Here is a 27,611-nt window from a genome sequence, read left to right as displayed (position 1 = left end):
GTTTCTGTAATTGTCAGGAGGGGTAGGGTGAGAAATGGGGTGGGAGAGAGGAGCCTGGAGCCTGCAGTCTGCAGTGCCAACTGTGGGGCTTTTATGCCAGATGGTATTCCCCCATCTGAGGTCAGGACAGCATATGGCATTCAGGAGTCCTGGCATGCCAGGGACACACTGCATGCATTTTGTGTCTGGTGATGGGCATCATGATTATTTTAAGTGTAAGAGGTGTCATTCCATCCTGTTCCATGATTTGTGTGCTCATTGTAGGCAATTAATTCATGGATATCAGCTCCTGACTTAGAATGGTGTTAAAGTGCACGCATAACTTTAAATGTGGCTGCTCAGTTAGTTTCTTTGGGCCCTGTGAGTGGCTTTGCTTTCCTAAAAAATAACAGGAATTTAAAGAATATGGCAAAAAGCAGCAAAACCAGTGAGATCCGGAGAGGTTTCTCTGCAGGTGTTTTATTATCCACAGAGTTGCTGTTACACACAATGAAGAAATGAATTAGGCTGGGAAGGAGTTGCTAGTTGACAAATGTCTGCAGTCTCCTTTCATGCCTTGTTCCACATGAGGACTGAAAGCAATAGACAGCAGCACTGAACCTGACCCAGCCTGCCTTGCCCGTGCTTTTTTCCCACTCTTTCATTCATCCTGGCTATAATAGATACCCAGTAAGACTATCCCATGCAATTAAAGAGAGAGTCAGAGGACATTCACTCACTACACAGACTCTGCATATGACCTTCACAACACAAAGACAAAGAAATGCAGGCATGCAGAGTTAGGTTTGGTGCCATTCTAAATTGTTTGGGACAGAATTGGGTGAGGGCAGACAGACAAAATGACAAAACCCTATGATCCCCTTTTAGATCCTGTAACTGAGTGTGTCTGCAGAGAGGGAGTGAAGGGGCCAAGCTTGTCACTGTCACTGCCCACAGACTGAGAACTGCAGGTATGGAGAGATTTATGCAACAGCTCTTCATATCCTTTGCAATTATTATCTATAATATATTATACATATAAATTATACATCTATACTTTCATTCCCCAGCTTCACTTAGTTGTCCCCACAGCAACCCTGTTTGCTTCCTTGGAGGTGAATTTACTGAGTTTTCCTGCTACAGCTGATACCTGCTACTGCTCTTACCTGCACAACAGAACACAGTGAATGGAATCACATTTGTATTTTATCACTGTTGTATACACTGAAATGATAGCTAGTCTAGAAAAGTGTATTAATTTAATTGCAATATAGTTAAATATAATACACACAAAATATTCAGAAGGAATGTTAGCACTTACAATAAAAAGGGAAATACAGTTTTTATGTTAATCAATAACCATACTCTTGATGTGGGGCTTGTTTTACACTCCCTATGCAGAGTAGTAGGCTTCTATTCCAGAAAATGATAAGGGAGCTTAAGCAAATACTGTTCTATCTTCATGAGCATTTTAAAGTAGCATAAATTTAAAAAAAAGATCTGCTTTTGTTTGCAAACTGAGCTAACAAAAAAAACCCTGGCATCTTTTCAGTAAAATTTTTACTGCTTTTATCCTATAACTTTAATGCCAAATAATCACATTTGGAACTGACCTGTATATTCTACAAACCAATTTTCTTATTACTCTGGTTCATTTCACCAACTTAGTTGTTCTTAAACTAAATATATTGAAAAACAAGTACTTGATTGAAAAGGAGAAGCTAAAATTCCTGCTTGTAGCTCACTTTTTAGGCTCAAACCCTTTTTTGCAGGAAACTTCTCCTGGCCAGAAAGGAAATTTCTTGCTAGTTGCTCACTTAATTGTGCATCTTGTCTACAGTCAAGAAGTTTCACTGGTTCCATAAGTCCATCCAGTGGCTGCATATGGGAATTGCATATTTCCAAGGGTAAATGCCAATTTTGTCCAATTTAGTTTATTAAGAAGTGTAGTTAATTATATTACTGGAAACAAGCATGAACTGAAATGTAGAATTGGAGTACTCCAAACCTTTGCTGATAAGTAGATATATACCTGTAAAGTACCCTTTGAATAATACTGGGAGTTGATTTGTTATTCCAGCAACAGGAAAAATATAAAAGTTTATGATTATTTATTAGTATTTAAATTAATTACCTACTAGAACGAGGAACAAAAACTTGCAGAGTGAAAAGTTGTAGTTTGTTTTCATTGTGAACCTGGGACAGCTGAGGATTTGTGACAGCTCTTGTGAGTTGTCCTCTTAGATCTCATGCTTGGGTTTACACTAAAGCAAACCTCCATGAAGTTACACCTTTTGATTATTAAATAGGTTTTTTGTCAAATGGTATGGGGTGCTACAAAGAGTAATTAAAAATCTGAATGTAAAGAGGACAATATCTGAACAGTGTGTTCCAGAAGTCATATTAAGAATTTATATAGAAACTATTTCCAGAAAATGCTGCTTAAGTTCAGTATCCAGTCTTAATGGGTCATCAGACTAAATCAGACCAGCTGATTGTTTGAGAATCTGTGATTAGTTGCAGTATTTCCCCTTGATGATGACAGGAATTTGAGCCTCAATGCCTTGAACCCTAATTCTAAAATCACTTCCATTATTGTTGGGGTTGTAAGTGTGGAGAATATCAATGGAATACTTTTACCAGTTAGAAAAAGTCAATTTGCTAAAAGCCTTTTAATACTCTGTTCTTAGCAAACACAGGCTTCTAAAATGTTCACCATCATTACTGGCTTTTTTCTTCACATGAAAGTAAATGTATCTTTAATTTTGCCTTCTAGAGTGAATACATTATGATACAGTGTACAATTACATGATAGCCTATAATTTGCCTAGGGGTACCCTGCTTCAGTTAGTGCATAGTCTGGGGAGGCATAAATAGAGAATGACTTTTGTGACACCAGCCTAAATCTAGCTAAAAAAAGAACCAAACCAAACCAAAACAAAAAGATGCTTTATTTTTTTTAATCTACATAAATAAAAATAAATTTTACCCTAGAAAGTTTCAGAAGTGTGTCTAAGATACTTTGTTCATGGTCAATAATAATAACTGAAATAATAACTACTGCATGCTGTGGTACAACTGTTGCCTTTATAATCCTTTCCAGAGTTTTGCACATTTCAGATATTCATTATTTTCAGTCTAAAATTGCCACTGCTGAGGTTGCTGTGGTTGTAAACTCTAGCAGCTTCTCTTCAACAAGAGGTCTGGTTTTAGTAATAGAGTTTAAAGTTAGACTATCACAATTCTTTCCTGCTGCAGTGATTATTATAGAAACAGAGAATGTCAATGTTTTGAGGATATAATACAACTCAATCTTTTCTGCTACAGAAACTCTGCTTTCAGGTTTGGATTTATTTTTTGTTTGTTTTTATCTGGAGCCACCATGAATTTATACCTTATTTGGTAACCTAAGCACTTCCCAGACCTGAAAACAGAGTCCTATATTTAGGTTCTATGGGACTTTGAGTTAAAATAAGGTGTCTCAGAAAATTAATGCAGAAAGCATTCAGCTCATCTCTGGATTCCACTCTAGCAGATTTTGCATGGTTCCTATTTACATAGTTGGCTGATATATTAGGGATTCACCTTCCCCTGTAAGGGTAAATAGCTGAGTAACAGAACCACTGAATGAGTTCATCCTTTTCTGTTCTATATAAGCTATGGCTCTCAGCATATTTCTAGTTGGAGCATAACATAGGTTTCCTTAGAGCTGGGTGTTTATTTTAATACTGTGTACTTGATCAGGCCTCAAAAACTATTGTTATAATAATATTGCCTTTGTCCTATCCTTTCTTACAACCATAGTATCAGCTGGTTATTTTATTTTATTTGCATTTACCACTATTGGGTTTTTGTTCAGGTGTAAATTATGACTATCTCATTTACCAGAACCAAAAAGTTTCTGCTTCTTTCTACATTACATTACAACAGCTACAAATCTTTCCAGATGTCTCCAGTATATTGTTGTGGTTGTATTTGTTCCATTAAATATAAAAATATATATAGTTCCCATTAAATATATAGGGAACTATTTTCTTCCAGAAGACAAGGAATAAACACGATGTATTTCTGATTTATTCTGAGCTCTTTACTGGAGATGGGAAGAGAACTCAAAAGGTATTATGGCTTTTCTTGAGGCCATACCAATTCCACTTTTGTTCTCTGACAACTTCCATTCTTTCTGTCAGGAATATTAATGCTGCAGTATTCTTCTTTTAATGCAGGGCCATGTTTTTTCCTGTATTTTACCATGTTCTGTGATCTGGCTGATCAACAAACCCCTTCAAATGGGAGGCTGCAAGTAAAACTGTGGAATTTAGAGATTTAGCAAATGATTTTTAAATCAGCCATAGTTTTCTAGCTAAACAAAACAGGGTTAATAAGCACCTGCATACCAGACTCTTCCTATGAGAGTTCACAGAATTTACTAAGCCCATGGCTTTTTCTTACAGTTTAGTGGGTTTTGTAGTACACCCTTAATCCTGACCTCAGATGATAGGTTGTGACAGAGACATCAGTATGGAAAAATCTGTGCTGTTCTGGTTTCTCTTTCAAAGGTGTCCAGCAGTTCCAGAAATCATGAGATCCATTGCCTACCTCAGTTTTGCCCTTTCACAACAATTGCAGACAAGGAGAAGCAGTTTTCTGGGGTCTGTAGGCAACCTCCTTTTCTAGAGTGAACACATATTAATTATTAAAATTTCCACTTTTGGCATACTTCTCATTAACATGCTCTTGCTGAATGGGAAGATTTCACTATTTTATCTGTACTTACTTTAAAGTGGAAAAATGCAGAGGGGAAGAATAAACAAAATTAGAAGCTTTTCAGAGAAAATAATGGTCACAGAATTGAGTTTACAGGTCAGCACAAGGCTTACAGACTTATGCTAGTCTGTTGAAATTCTGATTGTTGATTTGTTCTTGCTTATGAGTAAAAATAAAATGTGACGTTTATATTTCTGAGGCCAGATTTTCTCTCATCTTTTTATAAACTAAGCAGTCCCAATCTTTTCAATCTTCTCCTGTGCACAGTAGGGGCCAATTTAGTAAGGATTGTCTAATATAATTGCAAAACTTGGTTTTTCAAATTCTAAAATAATTTTTTAAAGTCTGTTCAGGATTTATGATGCAATGTTCTGTATTCCTTACACTTAAATCCAGAGATCTGTTTCGATTATATTTTCACATTGTTCAGTTACTATTTGGTTAAGAGGTTAGAAGTTAATTTTGAAAATTTGTTTCATGAATATTTACAGTCCATCTGTTTATGAATGAAGCACAGACTGAAGAGACAGCATAACACAGAATCATAAACTGGTTCCCAATTATTTCAGTTTGGAGGCATGCTCCTGTATAGTCCTGCAGCTCCTGGCCTTCACTTATTTAAATGTCTTAACAGAGCTGGAGGACTTTTGGGTAGCCTTTAACAGTATTTTTGTGGGCAACTTTGTGTTAAGGAGTGTACAAGTGGAAACCAAAGGAACTAAACTAGCTTTGAAGCAGGAGAGCTGACTACAATGACATGGGAATAGTGTTGTTTCAACTAAAGAGTATTTTAATATAGTGAAAAATCTAGAAAAATCTTATTCCCCACAGAGTACAAAAAAGATCCAGTGGTGCTTGATTTATTCCTGCTCTAAGGCCTAGCTTACTTATGAATAAGTGTTAATAGAAGCTGTTCTGTTTCTCATTGAAAACAAGATTTTATTCAGTGTGAATAGTGGTGGATTCTTCTATGGATAAGATTAGAATGTTATTCTGGTTTTATGTAAGTGAAGGAAATAAATTAATTAAGAAAACCAGCAGTTTTGTGCAAACCCCAAATGTTCTTCTCATCTTTGAACTCTTGCTTGTCTCTTGTCAGGCTTGCTTTCCAATAGTTTTGTTTCTATGGATAGTATTTAGAAGGCAGCTCCTCTGATTTTTGCTCCATGGTAAATATTTTTGTCCAGGATATTTTCAAGCCTGATTGGAGTGTGGGTACTAACATGAGGCAGCTTGCAGTCAGCACATAAGGGATGCATATTGGCTGCTGTGCATACATTTGGTAGGTCACCCATGTAGAGAGTCAATGGAAAGAAACTGTAAATGACTGGGTTATAAATACATGAAGAGTCTCTTGAGCAAAGATGGAGTGGTTTCTGATGTCAGCAGAGCCCTGAGATTAATTTAATGTCCTGCTTGGGTTTGCTGTTTTTCCATCCCCTCTGAAGCAAGGCTCCTTTATAAAGGGCAAAAGAAATCCAATGGTATTTAATAGAGAATTTAGACACTAAAGTGATCACTAAAAATTTGCAGGATGTCTTGTTCTATCGTGGCCATAAACACATGCATACAATTGTGTTTCATGGATGTAGCTCAAACAGGGATTTTGAATCTAATAAAGTACTTCTGTTCCTGGATCTAAGGCTGTTGTAATTGGACATTACAAGGAACAATCCTGGACTTTGAAATACTGTTGGTATAGAAGCTGAAGCATAAAAACAGAACAAATGTTAGTACACTACAGATTTAAGCAGGCAAATTAGGAAGATAATGAATAAAGAATTAGGAAGATATTATACACTAAAGAATAATAGGTTAATTTATTTTCATGGCAATGAAACAGAAAATAATTTTAAAGATGAAGAATTTAAGATTTCTTTAAAATCAGTGGTAACCAAGGAGGAATAATATCAGTCAGTGACAATTAGAAAAAAAGCAAACTAGCTAAATTGTTCTTGGAATGATCCATAGGCTTCAGTAATAACAAATTATGTATTTTGCAAATTGCACTGGAGATTACTCTGAAACCTTTAGGCAGAATCAGTGTGACAATGCCCAACTGTATTTGCTTCTGAGTCAGAGTGGGAAGAGTTGTGGTCTGAATGAAAAATATAATAACAGCATGTCCTGTATATGAGCCAAAGCCATCAGGCCTAAATTCAGTCACAGCAAACTTTATTTCTGTAGACATATCTATCTTCACATTGTCCCTCATAGTAATCCTAGAGAAATCAGTTGTGATTGCATTGAAGGATGTTGCATATTTCCTGTAGCTGGTCTGAAGGGGCTTTAAGCATTTAAACAGCATCATTTGTTTCAGAGGTTGAAGGTCTAGACCAAAACCAAATGCTTGGATCAAAAGCCTGTCAAAACATCTGACATTTCAGGTGGGGGGAATCTATGAAACAGTGAAGACCCCACAGGCAGAATTATCTTTGTGGCACAGCTAAATTGTGTCTTACCTGCCAATACTTATTTGAAAGAACCAATAATCAATCAAAATCCCATAATGTCTGGAATCTGAAAAATTAGCTAAGGACAACTGTCATTGGGAGGATGTGATTATTCTGTGTCCCCATCTTTGTAAAGTTCTGTATAACTAGAAAATATTTTCTGATATTGTTACTAAAATATGTTGCCCTGGCAAAAATCTGGGTACTATGACTCAGCTGTGATTTTCAGGTGTGCGTAGAAGTAAGTTAGAGGTTATGGGATTGCAATTTGAGATGTTGCCTTCATGTCAGATCCTTTGTGGTGGTTAAAATGCTCACTAGATTTCAGGCTAAAAAGTGGAATAAGACTAAAAATAATGACTTCTGTGTGACTACACAGCTCCTTCTTCTGACAGTAAATTTATCTCAGGTTTTAAGGAAGTCTACAGGCATTGAAAATTATATTTAACATATTCCATATGTGCAAAAGTGAAACAGAAATTTAAAATACATTAATTTCAGTCATGGATGGGATATAACTCTTAATATTTCCACTTGCACCCCGGACAATATCTCATAACTCTGTAAAATTTCTTAGTCTAAATGCAGGTGTTTTCTTAGAGCAACCCTGTAGAGAAAAATACCACTCCTTTCCCCTTGGAAATTTAAAATAATAACTCACAGAATAGAACAATAAATTAGTTGTATCTGGGCAATGTTACTGGTTGAAAAAGAAAAAAAAACCCCTACAAAATATAGGTTTGATATTGCTTTCCAGATAATGCAGAACCTAGCCTGAGCACATGACTGCATTGTCATACCATGCTTGAAACTGGCAGCCCCATATGGCATTGAATAAAGTTGTCTCTCTGGGTCTGGCCTGATGAGAAGACAGCCCTCAACAGCTTTCACTCATCTGTTGTAAAATCTTTCTCCAACTGGGCTTTTTTTCCTCCTCCACTAGATTTTCTTGTAAAACCCACTATAATAGTTATGTTAATATTTCTGGAATTAATTTCAGAGAAATGCACTGTTCACTGTACTGTACTGAGCAGTAATGCCCAGTAACTTATCTGTATAAAGTATTTCATCATATATATTAAGATGATATTTTAAAATATAGGTCTTAATGAAATTTAGCCATAGTAATACAGGAATAAACATACAACAGGAAACTCCTAAAAACTTCAGAGTAGACCAACTTCTTATGAGTGTATTATCTAAGGATAAAGGATATTCATTGTAACAACAGAAGCTACAGGTGTAGATGAATGAGATAAACACATCTGGTTTTTTTTTCCTCTTTCACTTCAGCACATTTGGGAAGATCTGTGATGGAACATGCCTTCCACTTTCCTTCTTCGTGGAAGCTGATTAAGTATTTGGCAAGATCAGTTACTTTAAGGTGTGATTTCCTGCTGGAATAAGATCTGGAGGCCAAAGGGGAGGTGAGGACTTTATTAATCTTAGCTGGAAGTAGGTGTGAGAGATCACATCATAAAACATTCTGTCAGTGTCAGCTGTATGTTCCAAGAATGGATTAGCATTTTAAAATCTTACTGAGTCTGACAAGCAAATCTTTCCATTCTTGAAATAAGAGAAAACAACCTTCTCAAGTCTGTTTTTTTGTCAGAAATTAAATAACTTATTTATAAAGAATGTTCACAAAAACTGCCTGAAGTGATGTCATACTCATAGATTAAGGAATCTGGAAGTACTGCATGAAGGTCTGTGAGTTAATGGGTGGGGTTTTTTGTATTTTGTTCGGGTTTTTTGTATGGTTTTGTTTTTGTTTTTTTGTTTTAATGGCAACTGGGTCTAGATCTACCAATGCAAAAGAGCAATAGGAACAATATAGGAACAGTAAGTGTCAAGTTTTTCTGTGTCTCCCCAGAACACACTAGTCAGGGCTTTTTCCTGGAGCTGAGGGTCTGAATCTCCTGTTCTCTATATTTGGAGCCAAAGGGAGAGGAGGAAACATTGATGGTATCCTGAGAAACAGGGAACTCACATCAACCATGAAAGAAAAAAACCCAAGGCTTCAATTTACCTAGAGCAGGAATTCAAACAAGCCCTTACCCCTACAAATGCAAAGTTACTAAGTATTGCAAAGTGGGAAACAGTGTGAATTTTCTGTCTTGTTTTTTTTTTTTTTTTTTCTTTTGTTTGTTTGCTTGTTTTGTGGTTTTAGTTGTTTTGTTTTTGTTTTTAGTGAGTAGGGGCTGCTGGGACATAGCTGTTCTAGAGGAAAGACAGTAGCTAAGAATCCTGAATAAGGGTAGGCCCCTAACTGATGCTGGGGGGAGTATATTAGATCCTCTCCTTTTTCTATTTTTCTTTTTTTTTTTTTTTTTTTTTTTTTTGGAGTGGGGGCAGCCTAGGTGTGAGTCTGCTAAGCTTGCTGGTTTGAATGCCTGAATTTCCTGCATTTTATGGGGACTGTGGGCACCTCAAGAAAGTGAATTTTACTGTAACACATGCAGCAGTGATGGAAGTAAGCCAAGATAATTTTTTTTTTCTACTATAAAAACAACTGAGTTTGTTTCACAAAATAAGGTGCCAGTTTTTGTGCTCATTCAGCATCAGGCAGAAAGCAAACCCAAGGCTTTTAAAAATTCAGGTGTGAGAAATTGTGCAGAGCCCTGCTACAAGGTGTAACTAAAGGAATGTGAAAAGTTTTAAGCCCTGGTGTCATCTGATAGGACAGACCATAGTGTTGCAGAGTTTGCTGCCAAATCCTCTTTCAATCAAGGCAGATAGAATTCCTTTAGTAAAAGTGCTTCAAATCATGTCAGAAACAAAAAAATAAGCAAAGCAGTGAAGGAAATTGTGATCTACTTAAGAAAACAAGGTAGTTCTTAATCTGGATAATAATTTATTACTCTATTTATAAAAGGTTAGATTCAGATTGGGTGTTGTTTTAGTTGTTTAGTTGCTGATGAGTGATGCATTTATTTTGGGAAGTATAGTAATTAAAAGCTTACCTTACTGACAAAATAATGACTGTGCACAGCCAGAGTGGGAATTCAGAAGCATGTTGGATTACATTTCCAATGAAGGTCTGTGAATTTAAATCACTATAAATCAAAATTGTTCCACTTCCCATAGGAGCAAAATAGCGTAATTTGGACATCACTTCATCAGAAACAAACCAACAATATATTCTCTTTCTCAGGCCACCGAATTTGTAAAATAAAAAAAAAAATCAATTTTTTTCTGGTACCTGGTTTACATAAATGTTATGTGGGTAAACTAATTATTCTAACTGCACTAAATATGAACAATTGTGCATAAACAGTAAGATATTACAGTAATTACATGGAAGGACTATATTACCCTCTTAGATATTTTTTTATTTTAGAAGGGTTTCTTTTTACTGCCTTTGTTGTTTAGAGTTACTCATGATTAAACTTCAGGTTTTGGGCCTACTCTTCACATGTTTTATATCTGAGCTTTCTGGAGTGGTCACACCCCAGTCTCACATCCATGTTGCTTTAAAAAGACCATGAGGGCACTCAAGGATAAATGTATGCAATGGTAATTATGTAATCAGATGCCTGTAGGTTGCTTTGAATGCTCTACTGCATCAGAAGCAGAGCAGATGAAATGAGGTTTGGTTTCTTTCCTGAAACACCTGTTCTGTCTCCATCTCCCTTTGCACCTTCCTTGTCTCCTCTGCTTTCTGCTAGGAGCTGCTGTAGCCTGTGCCCTACAGCTCCAAGCTTAAGCATGGATAGATTCCTTTTAAACTCCAGAGAATTGTTCAAACTGTAGTTTCCTTATGCCACAAATATCCTGCCTTCAGACTGTCATCAGCTGGGAATAGCTGGTGATTCCTCCTAGGGGGCACAGGGGAATTCCAGTGTAGAAAGGGATCAAGTTCCTAATGAGTTTGGGACACATACTTACCCTCCATGAAAGGAAACTGTTAGGTGAAGGTTCCTCTTAGGAACCAACAAGAGAGTCTCTGAGAAATGCAGTCAGTTAAACAAGACTTTAAAATATTCAATTAATATGTTCTTAGCCTATCTTCAGACTCTTATCCATAAGGCAGAAGTTGTTTTTTGAATAAATAAATAATGGTTACATCATTTAGAAGGTGTGTCCTTCGAATAACTTTTATCCAGACCAGCACAGGGAGAGGAAATGCCTTATCAAGCCCCGGCCACCTGAGACCCACTGGGCTATTCAAGCCAAGTTAATTGGTTCTGGGCAGGGTGATATGAGCAAGGCCAGCACCCCTCCCTCCCCAAAACCAGACACAAAGAGCAAAATCCTTCCTGTCGTGGAGCTGCTGTGCAGCTCTGCAGGGAGGAGAGCGGGAGGAGAGCTCTCGCCTTCTGCAAGAGGAAGCAACCTTTGCAGCTGTGAAACCTGAGAGAACAATGGAGATTGTTCAGTTACAGGGGGCTGCTCTGGGGGCTTGATGCCAGAGATGTCCCACAGCAGCAATCTTTTCTCTGTAATAAATTCTAAACTTCTCTTGACCTTATTGCTGCATCTGAACAACTGATGGGAGGTACCCCATACCTTAGAATTTGTGGGTGCATACTGAATGTCAGGAGAACTCTTCTGGACAGAACCAAAATGTAACTGAAAGCATTTTCCTCTTGTTTCCAGGCTGAATTTGAAACCAGCATTTTATTCCTGACTTGGCCATGCACTGGAAGAACATCTGATACTGCTCCCTCCATCTTGCTGTTGTGAATTAAGTTGCTTTTAGAAGTGATTGCTCTCGTGCAGGTAGGCACTTGTGTACCTTACATGTGTAGTCATTACAGACCATTCTCCTTGACTTGGTTGAAAAACTACTTCAATTCACATATATACTAAGGCTGTAGTTCTTCCAATTTTGTGAATATGCCTAAAATCTATTCATGTGAACATTCCCATTGTTTTTTTTTTAATATAATGTGCAACAGGCAGGTGCAAAAATTGGAACTGAATTATTACTTTGTCCTCAGAGGATTAAAACCTTTAGAAATGTCTGTTTCTTTCCAAATGGGACATAAGATCCTGATTTACACCTTCATTTTTCTATACCTTGCAAGACAAAGGTATTTAAACAATAATATTGTACAATAATAAAATAAACAATATAATATTGCAAATAATATTATTTCCTCTAACATATAATGGTGGACTCTCATACTAAGTGGCCCACAGCTGTTGGATTAATATAGGTAAGGATTTTTAATTTATGTTTGAAATTATATAGCCCAGGATGGGCTGTGCATTTTTTATACATATATATATATGTGTGTGTGTGTGTGTGTGTATGTATGTGTGTGTGTGTGTGTGTGAAGTCTTGGATTGTAGTCAAAACTATATAAGAAGCATTGCTTATGTGGAAATTCTGAATGGCCTCCTACAGTCATCATCATGCAGGCATTTTCCTTGTTTAATATCTACTACCCCTCAATGCTATTTCCTGTAGGTAACTATTTCTGGCTCATATCACACTCAAAAATATTCCCTCTGCAGCTTGTCATCCACTAGGATTCATTTTAAATGAGGTAGTCACTATCCTCATCTAATGAATGATACAGTTCTTTGACCAGAACAGTTAAAAAATTTGGAGGATTTATAGTTCAGCTGTCTGAACATAATACAAGATTTTTTGACAGTGAAATAAGCATTTGAAATTCAAATTTTATAAATGGGCTCTTTAAAACTATTTGATGTTAAATCCCACTGAAAAAGAACTTTATTACACAAGTGGCTGTAAGACTTTTGAATGCTGTCTGTATTTATACCACACCAACGTAAGAGAAATTATCATTACTTACCAAAGAAATAAGCTCTCTTCTTTCTAGTTGGATTATATTTGAATACTAAAAAATTTTTACAAAAGATGAAGATGAAAGCAAAGGTCAGTGAAAGATTTAGTCCTGAAAGAGTTGAAATGTGGTTTGTGGGATAAATGTTTTTTAGTTATATTGACTGCATGTCAGCTTTGTTTTAGATATGAGCATGACAATAACTAATAAAACAATTTCCCTTCTTATATAAAAAAACAGATATTGCTGTTTGACCCATACAAGGGTGGTGTTTTTTAGTAATGTGGTACTTCTCATACAGCCTCATTCAAGGCACTTGAAGGCAAGTGCCTGTGTTGGTTGATTAGCCTTCCTAGAACACTCCAAAATTGCTAGCAGGAAGAGATTTCTACCACCTAGAGGGCAATTCAGAAGAAGGATTCACCACAGGGAACAGAATTACTCTTCTAATGAGTCCCTCTCACCCTGCTGATGCACAGAATACCAACAGCATCCAAGCTCCAACTTTATTGTATAAACAGAAAAAAAGAATGACGTCAAGAATAAAAACCAACCAGGATAACTGTATAAGCTTCTAGTATGACACATGCAAAATAAGGGCACTTAAGGCCAAAATTAGAAACCTGAAAAAGCCTGCTTATGTGGTACCAATTTCTAGGCTCAAAGTGTGCCAGGAATCTGGTGATACATTACCAGGCATGTCTGGAGCTGCTTGGGAAGTGATAGTGCTGGAGAGGCAGTGCACATTGTGCCTCAATGTGATCCACCTACAGAAACTAGATGTTCTCTCTGTTATAAGACAAATTCTTTTCTTTCCTTCTATTTTCATGTCAAGACTATTATTAATGATTTTAGTGGTTTAAACCATGGTTAAGAAGCACAGGCATAGAAAAATTTGAAGCTTTTACAGTTTGAAATTACCACTATGATTGCAATAGATGCTGCTCAGTAACAAGGAGGAAATAGTTCTCACCTGAAGCAATTGTATAATGTCATAAGACACAAAACCTGTTTTAGTTCAGAACAGCAGAAAAAGTTAAATCAGACTCAAGGAATTGGCAATGTCAGTGCCATATTTATTCCATCTGTGCAGCACAAGCTTGAATTTTCTAGTGGTCATGACACTACTTTTTTTCACTTTTTTCTTTATTCCTAAGTGACATTAAAACAAGGGAAAAGCTAAGGAATAGTGTTAGCAGACTCAAGACTAATTGTATTTATCATTGGCAAAGGAAGAGTTAGGTTGTAACTGATGCCTTATCATTTCTTTTATTTAATAATATCCAACTACTGAAGAAATCCAGACAAGTCTGAGTATTTAGAGATAGTACATTAGAAGATGCATATACAATGTACTTGATGAACAACTGGCCAATAATCAAAGCCTACATTAATTCCAGAAAGTGCACACAAGTGATATTCCTTGGCTCTATTTTCAAAGCTTTGTTTGAAAAGTTATGCACACTAATTCTGTAACAATAACAGGATTTGTGTTGTCAATGCAAGGATAGCTTTGAAAATGTAACCATAAGGGTCCAATGCAGCAGTCAAAGTAATCCCTGGCCTTTTACCCTCTGAGAAATGTTTCAAGAAATTTTGTCACTAAACTAAAAATATATCCTATACTCTGGGGAATCCTCACATGAACATTCTTTCTGGCTGGAGGGATGTAAGATCATTAGGAAAGTGGAGGAAAAAGAGCAGTTATTGAAGGAACCCAAGTCTGCTTCTTAACCTGTATGAAAATCCCGTTTCCTCACCTTTCTACAAAAGTGTTATTCTAGAATGGCTTAGTTTGTAAGGGAACTTCAAAGTTTATTTAGTCCATCAACAGGGACATCTTCCACTGTGCTCAGAACTCCATCCAACCTGACCTTCAATATCTCCAGGGATGGGGCATCACCACCTCTCTGGAAAGCCTGTGCCACTGTTTCATCATGATCACTGTGAAAAATGTCTTCCTTATAATCTAGTCTGAATCTACTCTCTTTAAGTACAAAATCATTAATTAACCCTTGAGCTATTGCAACAGGTCCCACTAAGAAGGTTGTGACCTCAGAGAAGAGAAGTGAGTGGTAACTTTGAGTGCTGTATGATTTAAACTGATACATATTTAAAGTTATAAAAGTAAATATACTAGTTTACTCTCTGTTGCCTGACAGGGCAAGGTGTTGTCTGTTCTCCTGCAATTCCTATTGCCAGAGAATAAGACCTTTGGAAATTTTCAGAACTGGCATTTTTCCTTTTCTCCCTAGAATATGAGCTGTGTGTAAATCTTACATGTGAATAGGAAGCTAAGTGAAATTCAGTAATTCATACTGAGGAGTAGCAAATGTGATCTGAAAAGTTTCAGCCTGGGACTTTTAATTCATAATTCCTGTTGACTTCACAAAAAATGCAAGGTGTGTGTCTTTTTCACAGGAGGCAAATCAATCCCCTGTGTTAAAAATCTGTTGGACTGAATGGATGTTGGTGATTTTTTGTCTCATACTGAAAGCTGTCCATTTCTGAGGATATTGGTTTTCAGTCTTATGGTTCAGAGCAGGGTTATTGGTTGTTATTATTATTTGTGACACCTAATTTAAAGAAGGACATATTTAATATCTCTCCAGGATAACAATGTTTAAAGGTTGCAGACACAAATATCAATGTTGTTGCAAGTGCGAATAAAACTGCAACAATGTTTTTATTTCAAATTAATTTAGTTATTTTATTTAATATAAATTAATTTAATTGATTTAATTATTTCAAATTTATTTCAAATTAATAATGCACAAAGTCTTCTTAGCATTTTAAAAAAGAAAATGGCCTAATAATCAAATGCCACAAAGGATATTAAATATCCAATATCCAGATACCTCTAAGTTAAAAGAAGGGAGAGAGAATTTCCAAGACAGAAGGATTTTATGGAAAAAGAAACAAAGTTATGCACTAATGAGGTTTTAAAAAATGGGGATAAAGATTTTTTGGAGGAAATGGCCAAGAGGTGGCAGCACACCCTGCACTGCTGAGTGCCTGCAGCCCTCAGAGCTACACAGTGCTCTTTCCCCAGGGCTCAACAGTCACTTTGCTTCAAATGCATCCAATAAGATGATGTCCTTAGAAAATAAATCCTTTTGTGGCTACATTTGGATATTCTAGAATTTCACAGGAAAACCTGAAATTAAATATTTTAATAGTTCTGAAAAATACTTGTTTGACATTCTGGGCTGCTGGTTCTTGCTGTAGGCTCACATGGCATGTTGCTGTACCACAGAAATCAGACATATATGCTTGTGGCTTAATTGGCATCAGTCTGGATCCATAACAAAATTTAACCAGATTTAGACTTGCTTGATCCTTCTGCTTAAGAAAACCCCAGGATACAGCTCATGTAGAATCATCTTGTATTTAGAAAAGTATCTGCAGGGCACCATTCAAACAGGTTGGTTCTTTATGCCCAGAGGAGTCACACAGTAATGGAAGTAAACCTGCAGATGTTAAGATGGGAACAGCTGTGGTTCTTTCCTATGACCATTATCCTCCCACAATCTTCAGACAAAGCCCAGACAGTTCTGGACCCTTTTCTCATGCTTGAAAACAACATCTGAAGGATCCTTGCTATCAGCAGTGGGTAATTCAGCATATGGTGAGACATGGTAATAGTTCAGTTCTAAATGTGCATGATACAGTTGCTGGCTCCTGCCGTGCCAGGATTGTATCTGTAGCACTCAACTTTGCTGTGCTCTGCCACAGCCTGCACAGCCTGGCTCTGAGCATAACTGCACCCCTATTGCCTTTTTCTTCTTCCCTTTCCCCTTGGCCTTCTCACAGGGCTGGGTTGATATTCCCTCTGTGGTTGTGTTTCTCTGATGGAAATGTTCACCCTCCCTGCTCTGTGGCCAAGTGCAGTGCTGCTTTTCCCAAGGAAGAACACTGAACCACCACACATTTGGTGGAAGTGTGCCCTAGAAGGCAGTTCAGGGGATAAGGAGTTCAGTGAGGGGGCAGTGGGGCAGGGAGAGGAGCTCCTCCATCTGAGGAAATCCTCTGTAGTGATCTTAGCTCAAAAAGCACATTCTTAGCTCATCTCCTCATCGATTGCTATCAGGGTTACAAAGGACACCGGTGATATTCTCTGCTGCTACTGCCCATCATGGTGCAGATTATTGCTTTCATTGCCAAGAAGATGGGCTTATCTTACTGAGAACTGCAGTTATTTCTACTTATAACCTTTATACCCAGAACATAAAAAATGTGACAAAAGTTTCTCTGAAAAACGGTTAAATTTAGCTGTTTGGGCAAATATTACAGCCAATAGCAACTGAGCCATTGGTTATTATATTCAGTCACAGCAAGGCTTTGTTCTTGTGCTGATGTTGAACTGGTTTAGTGGCTTGCAGTGCTGAAAGGGTCAACTCAATTTCCCCTTTCTCCTGGCCACATATTCTGGTTTGCTTCTTGTTTGCTTCCTTGTTGCTGATTGTGTATATTTGGTCCTACTATAATCTAGTTCCACTCACTAAACCAGAGAAAACTAGCCCAGCAAAAAAAGTGAATCATTCTCTGTGATTTGGAGGGAGCTGAAGCACCTCTCTCAGGGCTCACATAAGTGGTATGAGGAAGAAAGGAATGAATGAAGAAAGCAAGACAGCCCCTCCAGGTAGCAGAATGATGTTATATTGGCTCAGAAAAGAAAAAGAAGAGTCATTAATAAAGTTTATTTTGCACAAATAGGTAGTTAATGAGCACCAACATATGCTGCCAGTGAAGTAACTAAACTCTGTGCTTCGAAAATACATGTGAGCTAAGTGTGCAGGCCTGCCAGACATTGGTTTCCCCCATGAAAGCCAACTTAGGAAACTGTTTTCTTCCCTCAATGGTTTGTTTCCATGTGTCCTGTGTTTAAATTGCCTGTCTCCTCAGATCTGCCAATATAGTGTTATTTAGGAGGCACAGTAAACTGGATCACTGACTTTTCTTAAAAATCTGTTTTGTGACTGGGAATGAAAGTCAGGGAAGAAGAGCAGGATCTTAACCTTGGGATGATACTGTATTCTCATATTGACTCAAGCCAAACCAAGCATTTTCACCTTCATGTGAATCTCAAAATGTTTCACTGATGAAATAGAACCAGGTACAGGTACAATTATGGCTGTACTAAACCTGGAGGCCTATAATGCTATTTTCTTATCTTTTTCCTGTTTTTCATGTGTTGTGCATTGACACAGTGTTTTGGTGTTACAATTACTGTGTATTGATTTATTTATTTGCAGCATTATCAAGTGTTCTGAGCTCTGTTACTGGTGTTCTCAGGCAGCAGCCATCCTCTTTTTACAAAAAGTTCCTACTTCAGTGTCAGTTTGCAGGGGTGTCTTCACAGCTCAAATAGAGAGAGGCAGCAGTTGCCAACAGCCATTATTTTTGACATGGCAATATCTCTTTCATTTCTGGATATCTGCTGTGGAAAATCCCAAAAATTTGTAATCTCTAAACCATATTTATTGAGGTGTCAAGGAAAATATTTCTATGATTAGCAACAGACCCAAGGTAGCTAATCATCTGGGTGACTCTGAAGTAGAGTGAGGTGATGTAAATGAAGAAATTGTTTTGTGGTTCCCTTATTCTTGGCTGAGACCAGCTACTTCCTTTTCCCAATAATAATGGAGATAATTATTAACTAAAAGGAACTTTCCTTTTTGTATGAGGGAACATTTTGATATCTCCTATTGTCTATATGTATTCCTGTACTTACCCTTAATTCAGCTTCACTCCTGTTGCCTTCCTCACTCCCTCCCCAATCCAGACAGGTTTGGGGCTTCTTTTGGAGGTTTTGTGCTCATGATGTTACACAGAGTGCCAAGCACACTCCACTGGATAAGACATAATTTAATTTAAACATAAAATTCCTCCCGAAATTCACAGTATGAGAAGGGAGATCAGTCACCTTTCCTAAGTCTTAAGGAGCCTAAAAGTAGGATTCTTAAACCTATTGTTGAACCTCTATAGGCATGAATCCTTCTGACAATCAAAAATTAAACAAATTTTAAATAGGAAGAAATATTGCTTCTGCTCAGTTGTCATGTCTGTAGATGTTTGATAACTGTATTTTAGATTCTGTAAAAATTTGATGCTGATATACCTTTAAAATTAGGTATTTCTAATGGCATTTTGAAGTTATTATAACTTAAATAAGATTAGCTTCATCAATGACACGTTAAGAACACATTTGAATATATTACTTCTATCTTAATGCTCTGTTTTGAAGGGTTACAGCTCTGCCATTTTCTTAAAAGTCTGCCATCCTCTGACTATCAACAGTGAGCAGTCAGGACTGTTATAAAATATTTTAAAAAACCATGGAGAATGCAAAGTAAAATCTATATCGAGAGCAGTGATTAATACTGATGATGGGCCCAGTTTGATCCTCTTATACCTGACAGTGTAGAATTTGCAATATTTTCCTGAACAAACAGACAGAATTGCTCATCTGCTTTCCTGAATTAGTTTAAGGAAGCATTTTAAAAGGTGCACTGTGATATTAAAGGCCATTTTTTATGCATGGTCGAGTTTTCCCTTGCCTGTGCTTGGAGGCACATAGATACTTGGGAAATCACCCTGTGATGATTCTTCTGAGTTATGTGTAGCCCAAATCAGATGCAGAGCTGATGAAAGAGTACAGGATGTGTTAGCAGTCCTGCTCTGAGCCATGCTTATAAGTAAATAATATTAATCCCTTCAGAGCAATGTACTACCAAATTATTAAAGCTGGTTCCTGAGGAAACCTAGGCTATGGTGCTTAATAAAAATGTCATGTTCCTTGAGTTATTAGTTCCTCCCACACTACTGAGAATAGTTTTGAGCTTTTCTACTCTATCCAAGAATTTGTATCTTGTTAGGAAAATGAAGCCATAGTACTATCCAGACATTAGCTGTTACTTCAGATGTGCTGTGACAGCACAGCTTGTAGGAAACCCTTGGGAATGTGAAGGGGATTTCTGAATGCCTCAGGTGAAAGAGGATTCAATGTTAAAGAAATAGTCCAAAGTGAGTTAACTCCAGAATCTGATTTTTCATGCTTAATTTTACAGTTCAGCTTAAAAACACAACTATGTTATAAAGCAATGTTAATGGTTTCTCTAAGAACTCTCATATCTGCATTTTCATATTACCCCCACATGGTTATTGAAACAAAAGAAAACAAAAAGAACAAGGCTAGCTGCTCAGCTGGCAAAAAAACTGCTTCAATTGAGATTAGTGAACTATCCCAGTTTGTATCTGTGGAGAAACTAGCCTACAGGTGTTAACAAGTATAATGAAATAATGTAATCACGTAAATTTTCCATGGTGATTTTCTGTTTTTCTGTGTAGCTAATATGGGAAGTGCAAAGATAAGAATTAAATTATATTTGTAGATAAACATATACCATTTTTTAGGTGAAAATTAAACCTGTTATTCAAAGGTAATTAAGAGACAATAAATATGCAAATTCAGTGAAATCCTTCAGACAGATTATTTTTATAGATTTTCATTTTAATGGTCGTTTCTGCAATAATTACTGAATTGTTTATGCAGGTCATTTTTATGTGTGGTTGCTCAGCAATTCCTGTTAGGTAGTTTTGCTTTCATTAATACATGCTCTTTGAGTCACTAAGTCTTTACATTCTCCCTACAGATTAATATTTCTTTATTTTTAATTGAAAGGTGGCAATTTTTCTAATATTTCCTATCTAGAATTTTAACATATATGCTTTTCTCATGAAACACCTTCTACATCATTAATATTTTATGGTAGTCAGAAGAAATTAATTTAGAATTGAGCTTAACAGGACAGTGTTTCATGTGTCTGTCATAGTTAGGGGAAAATACCTATCTATGTGTGTGTCTATCTGTCTACTTATCTAAGCATAATCCACACATAGAAAAGTATAAAAAATCTGCTCAGATAAAGTTCTTATCAGTGACATGCTGAAATAAAAAACATCCTCAGTGAGCAAAAATATCTAGGCCTGTATTCAACCATACACTGAGGCACTCACCTAAATGTAAGTGCATCTATAAATTTATTCCACTGTGCAAAACTCATGTTTGATTTTAAGCATGTATTTCAGGGCTTTGGGGAATTAGAGCTTTGGCATTGTGTATTCCCATGGAAATCTCAGCACTGAAGTTCATCCTAACTTTGAGAAACACTACAGATAACACTCTCAGATACAATGTCAGAATCTGTCTGCTTGCCTGTGTGTAAGACTTGTAAATCATGAGAATAAAACAGGACTTACTCCAAACATTGAGGGCATCATTTTGCCACTAGTATAAGTAGTTTAAATTTACAGGTGTCATGGCTTCTTTCAATAAAAATGCCAGATATCAATTTCTAAGGGATAAAATTTCATCTACTTCTTCATCACAGCTAATTCTACCACACTTCTACAAGAACTCTTGGTGTTGTCTTGTTACCAACACATATAAAACAGCTTAAAACTGAGTTAGTTTTCTTACCATGCCCACAAAAAACCACATCTCAACAACTGATTGGAGGTACAGAGTCCACTGCTGGTTGCCCTGATCTCTAGAGCAAGGATTCCAGATTCTACATAAATTTTAGAGCACCCAGAAAAGAGCACTGAATTTAGAACTTGGTTTTTGTGTGGAAATCTTGCTCTCTCTGCCATATGGTTTATGAGACAATCATGGTTGGGTTTTGTGTTTCCCCTGTTTTCTCCCCTCACTCTTGGAGTATTACTGTGTTTGTGGTTATTTGCATCTAAGTGTCAACATTTTCAGGTCAGATACTTGGAACTCTGCATTGCTGGAGTCAATTTGCTCATAACACAGTAGTCTTCCTCCCTTATGTTTGCACAAGCTTCAATGGAATTAGCATGTCTATAATCCTGTTTAGTGCCTAGCACCAAGAAGTGAAGAACTCTAGTGGATTTCCAATACCTAACCATTTGGTAAATTAGACAGGATTTTTTAAACATTCAGGAAAAGCTTTTTCCATTAAAATATCTTCAATTTTCCTTTTGCAGTCTGAACTCTGCAATGCTTAGTTAATTGTAAGCCTGTTACTTTCACTGACAGATAATAGCTGTCAACATCTTTAATGGACTGCCTGAAACAAGCAGTGTTTTAGACATATTGCTAGTTTTCAGCATTAAATTAAATTGTGTTTGATTCTAACAGCAGAACCTGCCTTTCTTGAATTATGCCAAGGAGAAGGAATCTGCTATTTGTTTTGTAACCCACATAAAAGGCTTATGATTAAGAAGATGTCCATTCCCACAGATTAGTGCAAAACCCTAACTTTTATGAGAGATTTTTCTCTCAGGTAGCTACTTAAGATTATATTGAAGTTACCCACAATCTCAGCTAAATACACTGAGCTCCTGAAACTGCTAGATAGGAAATTTTATAATAATAATTAAAAAAAGAAGCGAGAGGAAAATAATTTCTCTGTTTCCAAAAGACCAACAATGAATCCTCCCAACAATCTGTTCAGTAATGTGTAAAACCTTGGTAGAAATAGATTTTTTTTAAAAGATGGTGAAGTTAATTTTCTGTTCCTTTTGGTTCTGACTGTCTTTTTGTATTAATCATAACTTTCAGAATTGGATGTTCTACACTGAGATTCCTTTCTTGATGACTAACCTAATTCTTGCATTAGCCCAGAATAGTACAACTAAGCACATCAACTTGAGAGACAGGGTAAAACATTGGTGCTTAAGAAATACAGATTCTGAAACACACAGATATACCAAAGACCATATTTTCTTTTGGCTGAAGTGCTTAAGCACAGGATAGGCTTAGATTTATTACTTAGATTTACAGATAGCATACAACAATATTTTGTTTCATGAAAGCTATTCACTATAAGATTAGTTTGCAACAAGTGGGTGTTTGCATGCTGAACTGTGAAAAAATTATGAAGAAAGCATTTTTTTTTTCTCCATCAAAATTAATCAAAAGTTGAAGCATTATTTGGGGTTAAACCTGCTTTGTGGGACAGGATGTTTGGCAGAGATAATTAGGCATCAGGTTTTGGGCACAAAGTGCAGTAGCCTTACTGCTTACCTCCTGTAAACATAACTGCCTGATCAAAACCAATCTTTCCAAGGACAGTATTTAATATACTTTCTTAAGCTGTCAATCACAATCCTTTGTAGGATATAAGGAAAGAATTTCCCTTGATTTTATTTAGAAATCATCCCCTTATTAGAAATACAGGGCTTGGTAGTCTGAGGAGTTTCTGAGGAAAGTACAATTAATGAGAATTCACCTATATAATTATTTAAAAATAAATATCTACATTAAGAAATATATACTCCTCTTATGAGAAGGAAAGTGGTGAATCAGTGCTGAGGACTGACAAATTCCAAGGAAGCAATGCCAGGCAATTTGTGACCTGGTGATTGACAGCTGCTCTGTGATCAGGATGGGCACAGAACTTTAAATGTCTCAAATACTGAGTACTCTGTCTTTTCAGCCATCTGCCTTATCTACCTTTTAACCATCCATTTCGCTTGTGAAGGAATTCATCAATCCAAACTTCTTGCAGTTTTTTTAGTGACATTTTTGAAGATTTACTTGGGTTGACCTCTTGATGATGGTTATGTTGAGCTATGTTGTTCAATTTCAAACATTAATCAGCATCAGGGAATGCTCTTAAGGCCCATGTGCATCATATTTCTGAAGGTTGCTCATCTTTTATAAGAAAATTACTAATCTACCTTAATATAATTTTTGGCTTAAAGCACAGTTTCTGCAAAGCTTACCTTTGCAAATGATACCTTCAGTTTTAGTTTTTACTAGTACATCCCATTTACTGTCACTGTTACAACAATAACCAAAAAATCCCCAAACCATCCTCTAATGATTTCTATATGTGAATGAATTCTGGAAAATGAAGATACTTGGAGAGGTTAAAGAAGGCAAATGCTCTTGTCTACCTCACACAGTGAAGAATGGGGAGAATTGCATTAGACAAACTGTGATAGGTGGCACAAATAAAGAGACAGATCATGACATTCTATAAAAGCTCAGTGACAAAGCCTGAAGATTTATCATGAAATTTTCATTTATGTGTTTAGTCAAGTAAACCTACAACTAATACTGTTGAGCTGCTGATGAAATTGATGAGAAGGAACCCTTTAAAAATAAGCTCAGATGAAACAAAAACCCGTTTAATTTGCAACAAGTGAATTGCACAGGGCTTGGAAATGAAATGTTTCTCTCAATTTAGAATCAAGTTTTTTTCCTCTTCTAAAAAAACTTCAAGATTTTAGTTGTAACCTTCTGTGACATCTGCCTGTGATGCAATAACAGAAGGATTAATTGAGGACTGCATCTGTACTTACAGTGTCATTCTGCCTTATTGATTTGTAATCTAAAATACCTAATCCAGAATTTGTAGTTGTTAGTGTGCCAAATTTGAGGGCTCTCCTCACTTCCAGGGTTGGATTGAGATGTAGAAGAGCTTTTGTTTCCCATATTTTATAAGAGAGCAATGTCCAGATGTGGATGCAACTACCACTAAGGTCCTGAAGGGATGACATTATTTTCCTTAAAATTAAACTGAGAATTGGAAGTGTTGTTGGAAATCATTTGGCAATTCACATATGGAGTTGTCTAAGTGATGATTGCCTTTTACACTGATGTCTTGTAAGAAAGATAGCTCTTGAGTTTTAGGTAAAAGAAGCTTTGGAGATACGTAACTGGAAGAAAAAAGAAAAGGACAGCTGAGAGTGCTGGATAGCATAATCATTGTGAAGTATAAGCCTGGAATAATTTATTTAAAGTGTTTCTATTAATGAAGCCCTGAGAAAATCACCTTAATCTTGTAATCCAGCATTACTTTTACTCTCATAGTATTTTCTCTTCTTTTAAAGACTGTGTATATTTCATGTGCCAGTGATAACATAATAAGGCCACATGGAAATCCTATAAAGATTGGAGAGAAAAAAAAAACCTCTCATGAGAAGCAAAACAGATGCAAAGCTATAACCTTGCACCTGGAAGTCTTTCACATGGCAGTTGTGTGCATTCCCAACCACTCCGTAAGGACAGAAACAACACAAGCAGCTGATAATGTGATTGTGAGGAATGTGTTGACCATAGTGATGACAGGGTGATACATTCACCCTCAAGAGCACAAGTGCACCTGTGAAATATTAGACTGTGCTTTTTTGCTAGATCAGTTTAGAAATATTTAAGAATAAGCTACAAGATGGAAGGAGAGAGAAGTTAAAAGAGGCTGGGAAGAGACATTTGGGAAAAGCAGAGTGTGCTTTCAGAACAGATTATCACAGAGCTTTGGATGCTTTTTCCAGGCTCATTAAGAATAGATCCTATGGAGGCAAATGTCTATCAATGCAGCTAATTAAATACACTAGAATTAGTAAACAAGGAGAGAAAATTCCTGGTTTATAATGAAAGTACAGAAATTAACATGCAATTAGTGATGTGTATTTGAGAAAGTGAAAGGGAATGTTTCAGAAAGCTGATTTGATTGCACTGACTGTATTTCTAATTTATGTTTGATGTTAACACACCAAATGGCACAGAAAACATTACATGCGAGGAGAGCATCAAAACTGAAATTACTGTTGGTTTTCTACTTCTGGGTTTCCTGAATTCTTGGCATTTTTTATTCCATACTCATAAATAAATAATGTTTGTGATTATATTTAAACTCTGCATGCTAGTATCGCTGTTTCCAAATGATCCTTTTCCATTTTGGAATTCTCCTGTGGGATGAAAGAAAAAAGGTGTTCTTGTGGGTTTGTTTGTTGTTTAGGGTTTTTTGTTTTGCTTTGTTTTTTTTTTTTTTTTTATACTATTTAATGTCTTATGGAAAACTTAGCAAACCTTAAGCTGGCTTGTAAGGGATACCTGTGGATCAAGATGTTTTGAAGGGAAGATTCTTCCCAGCTTGCTGCTGTTGTGTCTGGGAGATGCTGAAATACATTGGTCAATTTATCTACTTCAATGTTTTGTTGAAGCTGGATGAAAATGTGTTATCTTATACAAAGGCTGATAAAAATAATGTAATGCCATCTGTATAAAATAGGGAGTGTGCCTTATACAGGCTTGTGAACAGATGCTAGCTGACATGTTTTAGCCAAAAACTATGAAATTAATGATAAGATTTCCTGGGAAAAATATACTTCTGTGAGTATTTGAGGAAAGCATTTCTGAGCTTAAAATGTCCTCACAGTCAGTTGGATGAGGACTGATTTGGCCTGCTGCTGAGGAGAAGTAGGTTGTTCACTGGCACTTCCTGAAAGGAAAGGCAAATGCTGAATACAGAGTTTAATGCTGAAGAAAATAGCTGTCAGGAGCTCAGAGCCCAGCTTTCTAGTGTGAGGAAAAGGATACCAGGAGGCAGAAACAGTAGGACACCTGGATGTAGAGTACATTTTTAGAGATGATAGATGAAATTTTCTAAATCTAATTGTTGGAATCAACCTTAGGAAGAGAAAACTGCCTAGAAAACGAATTAATATTTTGGCAGTCTGTCCAACATTACTTTGCTAGAGAAGAGGAGGAAATCAATACTAAATATATTTAGGAGTACATTATGCTGAGTTATGCTGACCTCATTAAATATATCACTAACAAATGGCTATGGTACAGTCAGTAGCAGGACAAAGTTGGAATCCTAGTCTGCTGAAGCTTCCTTTAATGTCAAAGACATGAAGTAGCTCCTTCAGGATAGGGCTCAGTAAAGTTTAGCAGAGATTCTGAAGCTGGTTAGCTAGATCAGCTGCTGTCAGCTGAAGAAAGGGAAATAAACTAATTGAAATCTCAGCACAGCAGGAGCTTAGTAAATGTCAAATTTCCCGAGTCCTCCTAAATGTGCTAAAATGATCTGGTCACACTCTTCAAATAATGGAGGAGAAACTTGGTGAAAATGCTCTCTGAAACTCACTGGCCTTGATATAGGTATGGGTATGGGATGGTCTGGAATAAAAATCTCCCCTGGAGTGACAACCAAGTGGTAATTGTGAGGTTTCTGTGAGCTGAGGGGGAAACTGCAAGTATTGGCAGGACAGTCATTCTGCAGTGACTTGAGCAGTGTTATTGAAGGAAATTAAACCCCTCAGACTAAGGAATCCAACAGTTCCCTCTTTTTTCTGAGTATGGCCTGGTAAGGCTCCTCGAGCTACTAGGTCATACTCATTTCATAAAGTTCTCCATTTCTCCTAACAAAAGTAAAATGTGAAAAATATTGCAGAATGAATTTATAGTGATCTAACCTGTTTGAAAGGTGTGTATATGGTAATAAATAAAACATGGTAAATCTAGTTTCTTTAGGGAATGAGATTGAGAGTGTAATTTCTTGGTGCTTTCCCTCCCCTAATAATTTTTGAAGCCATTCTTTCATTGTGTTACATCATTTCTTTCACTCAATTTCAGCCAAAGCTGATGGTGGAGATCAGTCTTAAAGCCACTTGATTTCTACAAGCTTCATGAAAATACAATCCATCTCTCCTTCCCAGCTATCTATCAGTGCTCTCATTAGGAGAGTGAGTGTCAGCTCAGCCCTTATCTGTTACCAGATAATCTGTAGGTGGCAGCAATGGTATGAATTGCCCTGATTGCTTCTGTCAGCTTTTGTAGGCATGGGAGAATCCAGTGTGAGAGCTAAAGCTGCAGGAAGTCAGTCTTTTCTAA

At 36.7% G+C, this 27,611-nt stretch overlaps 1 protein-coding gene across 2 annotated transcripts in view; it reads left to right on the top strand.

The window, feature by feature from the left end:
- Positions 1-11,464: 11,464 nt before the first annotated feature.
- Positions 11,465-27,611, top strand: part of JADE1 (jade family PHD finger 1) — a 106,441-nt gene continuing 90,294 nt past the window's right edge. Inside the window, exons 1-2 of one of the 2 annotated variants that reach the window (XM_079306209.1) lie at positions 11,465-11,694; positions 11,796-11,918. The gene's annotated coding sequence lies outside the window, so the exon portion shown is untranslated. The remainder of the gene's footprint in view (positions 11,695-11,795; positions 11,919-27,611) is intronic. The other variant, XM_079306216.1, reaches the window with a different exon arrangement.

Source organism: Erithacus rubecula (assembly GCF_903797595.1).
Source record: "Erithacus rubecula genome assembly, chromosome: 5".
In the NCBI taxonomy this organism is placed as follows: Eukaryota; Metazoa; Chordata; class Aves; order Passeriformes; family Muscicapidae; genus Erithacus; species Erithacus rubecula.
The sequence above is the reverse complement of the archived record's forward strand: the minus strand, read 5'-3'. Positions and strand labels throughout refer to the sequence as shown.